The sequence below is a fragment of the Salmo salar genome, chromosome 12, assembly GCF_965601325.2.
Source record: "Salmo salar chromosome 12, fSalSal1, whole genome shotgun sequence".
Lineage (NCBI taxonomy): Eukaryota > Metazoa > Chordata > Actinopteri > Salmoniformes > Salmonidae > Salmo > Salmo salar.
In genome coordinates, this window is record NC_138302.1 from 19,332,132 (window position 1) to 19,335,889 (window position 3,758).

General features: G+C 44.2%; 1 long non-coding RNA gene across 1 annotated transcript; it reads left to right on the forward strand.

Annotated features, from left to right (window-relative positions):
- The first annotated feature begins 674 nt into the window (after positions 1-674).
- On the forward strand, positions 675-2,583 carry LOC123733172 (uncharacterized). The gene is made up of 4 exons (XR_014379649.1): positions 675-760; positions 1,043-1,387; positions 2,181-2,245; positions 2,424-2,583. It is a non-coding gene; the product is annotated as an uncharacterized LOC123733172 (long non-coding RNA).
- Positions 2,584-3,758: the final 1,175 nt, after the last annotated feature.

Sequence of the window (3,758 nt, forward strand, 5' to 3'; positions counted from 1 at the left end):
CTCAGAGGGGTGCCCAAACTTTTTCATACGACTGTATGTATCAACCACAGAACTGACACTTACTAGCAGTTCCCACTCACTACCAGTCAGTTGACTCACTGTACAAGACCTCTCCCCTTCAGTCTGTAAGTACTCTTGATATCTTGAAATATAGTTGTTTGTTTTTAGCCATAAGTCATGTACTCAAGGGTCTCAGACTTGGAGTGCTGATCTAGGATCAGGTCCTGCTGGTCCATATAAATATGATCTAAATGGGAAACTAATCCTAGATCCTACTCCTATAAAAGGTATGTGTGACTTGTTGTGTAGTCTCACAGCTTGGGGATAGGAGCTATCATTCAACCTGGTGGTAACTGCCTTGCTCAAATTGGCAGATTTTTCCACCTTGCCAGGTCGGGGATTTGAACCAGCAATGTTTCAGTTACTGGCTCAACTCTCTTAATCGCTATGCTACCTGCCGATATCGCTGACACAGACCATATTACCAAACTATTATAATGATGTTATTTACACACCATCCACTCAAGGCTGTGGTGATGATGTGTTGTTATACTGCATCCCAAATGACACCATATTCCCTATAGAGTGCACTACTTTTGACTAGAGCCCTACCTGCTGCCCCTGATGGTATGTATGTAGTTATTCACCAGCTATAGAGTGAGTTGTTGTTTATGTTTCTAAGACTGCAGGGTGGGAGATGCAACAATGGCCTTGAGAACAGCAGGAAGTGTGTTGGTGGTCTTTCTCTGGTCTGTAGCAGGTATGGTCTCATTCTTATCTTTTAGTTGCTCTGTTTAATAATCTACAGACATTTCTAAAAGGATAATAATCATAATGTTATTCTGGTGTGTTCTGTTAGGAATCTCCACTTCACTTTAAATAGTTATCTTTCACACCTCACTGAGTGATGCTTATCTCTGGTTTCCATTCACACTCAAATCAGCAACTACAACAACAAAGTGTGGACAAACCCTACCTTCAGTGTGAGCCAATAGACCTTGTCTTCATTCTGATACCATTGTGTTGTGTGACTGTGTTTCAGTGGTACTGGGTCAGTATGGCTGGAGTGTTACATACACCACTCAGAGTATCTGTGTCTTGGAGGGGTCAACAGTGGATCTGTCCTGCTCTATCAGATATCCCAGTGGTACAGTCACATCAACCGTCTGGTTCACTAAATAGGGGACTGGTGTAGAACCTGAAGATCTAGGTCAGGACCCAGAGTATGCAGGTCGTCTGGAGTATCATGGGGATAAGAAGAATGGTCACAACCTGAGAATCACAGACCTGAGAGAGAAAGACTCAGCTACGTACAAGTTCAGATTTATAACAGATCAGACTGGAGGGAAATATACTGGTGATCCTGGAGTCACTCTGTCTGTCACAGGTACAGTAACATTCTATATACTGGTGATCCTGGAGTCACTCTGTCTGTCACAGGTACAGTAACATTCTATATACTGGTGATCCTGGAGTCACTCTGTCTGTCACAGGTACAGTAACATTCTATATACTGGTGATCCTGGAGTCTCTCTGTCTGTAACAGGTACAGTAACATTCTATATACTGGTGATCCTGCAGTCACTCTGTCTGTCACAGGTACAGTAACATTCTATATACTGGTGATCCTGGAGTCACTGTCTGTCACAGGTACAGTAACATTCTATATACTGGTGATCCTGGAGTCACTCTGTCTGTCACAGGTACAGTAACATTCTATATACTGGTGATCCTGGAGTCTCTCTGTCTGTCACAGGTACAGTAACATTCTATATACTGGTGATCCTGTAGTCTCTCTGTCTGTAACAGGTACAGTAACATTCTATATACTGGTGATCCTGGAGTCACTCTGTTTGTCACAGGTACAGTTACATTCAATAAAGCCAAACTGTTGAATTCCATTTAGTTATGGACATTTGTCTTGGTTTGTGTTTACATCTGTATAAAATTGGATTTCTTCCATCAGTGTATTAGAGAGAAAACTCAGTGATAAAGAGATTTATGGTTTAATTGTTTTTTAGTCACACTTAATTTGGATAATCTGGATAGATGCTCTACAGATGGTCATGATATCAACAAACTACCTGTTGATAAGTAACTGCTTCTTTTTTTATTACTGCGTCATAATAGTCTCTTTGTACTATTTTCACTGTTACCTTGACACAGCTCTCTCTCCACAGTGTCCATCCTGACCCTAACGGTGACACACACACACCACTGAAAATGAGGACCAGACATTCTGGCTGTAAGTATGTTATAACGTATTAATTTATGTGTTTATTTTGTATACAGTTTTGTGTTTGTTTGTGTGAGTGGGTAATTGGGTGAGTGAGAGAGAGACACTGAAAGTAGAGGTGAGAGAGAATGCTACAGAGCAGTGTGTAAAGTGCTCATACTGTGTTTCCTGTGTCGCTGTCTCTCAGAGTGTGAGGTGCTCGCCCAGTGACACGTTCACTGCTCTTCAGAGAGACGCTCAGCCCTCCATGTATCAGACCATCCAGGGGAGAAAACCACCACAGAACCTGGACTGATAGAACCACCACAGAACCTGCACTGAAGAGAACCACCACAGAACTTGGACTGAAGACAACCACCACAGAACCTGGACTGATAGAACCACAACAGAACCTGCACTGAAGAGAACCACCACAGAACCTGGACTGAAGAGAACCACCACAGAACCTGGACTGATAGAACCACCACAGAACCTGGACTGAAGACAACCACCACAGAACCTGGACTGAAGAGAACCATCACAGAACCTGGACTGATAGAACCACCACAGAACCTGGACTGAAGAGAACCACCACAGAACCTGGACTGAAGACAACCACCACAGAACCTGGACTGATAGAACCACCACAGAACCTGGACTGATAGAACCACCACAGAACCTGGAGTGATAGAACCACCACAGAACCTGGACTGAAGAGAACCACCACAGAACCTGGACTGAAGACAACCACCACAGAACCTGGACTGATAGAACCACCACAGAACCTGGACTGAAGAGAACCACCACAGAACCTGGATTGAAGACAACCACCACAGAAGCTGGACTGATAGAACCACCACAGAAACTGGACTGATAGAACCACCACAGAACCTGGACTGAAGAGAACCACCACAGAACCTGGACTGAAGACAACCACCACAGAACCTGGACTGATAGAACCACCACAGAACCTGGACTGATAGAACCACCACAGAACCTGGACTGAAGAGAACCACCACAGAACCTGGACTGAAGAGAACCACCACAGAACCTGGACTGAAGACAACCACCACAGAACCTGGACTGATAGAACCACCACAGAACCTGGACTGATAGAACCACCACAGAACCTGGACTGAAGAGAACCACCACAGAACCTGGACTGAAGACAACCACCACAGAACCTGGACTGATAGAACCACCACAGAACCTGGACTGAAGAGCACCACCACAGAACCTGGACTGAAGACAACCACCACAGAACCTGGACTAAAGAGAACCACCACAGAACATGGACTGAAGAAAACCACCACAGAACCTGGACTGAAGAGCTATGGCTCCAAACCAAAGCTAGTCCATACACCTCTATTCTCTTGCTAATATATTGTTATATCTTGAAGGTTCACCCAAATTACAAAATGACACATTGGTTTCCTTACCCTTTTACCAGTCTATGAACATGGTGTGACAGCAGTCCATGCTTTGGTTTAGTTTCCCCTGGCACTGTTTCAACTTGCTAACTTTTTAGCATTCGTGGCACAAA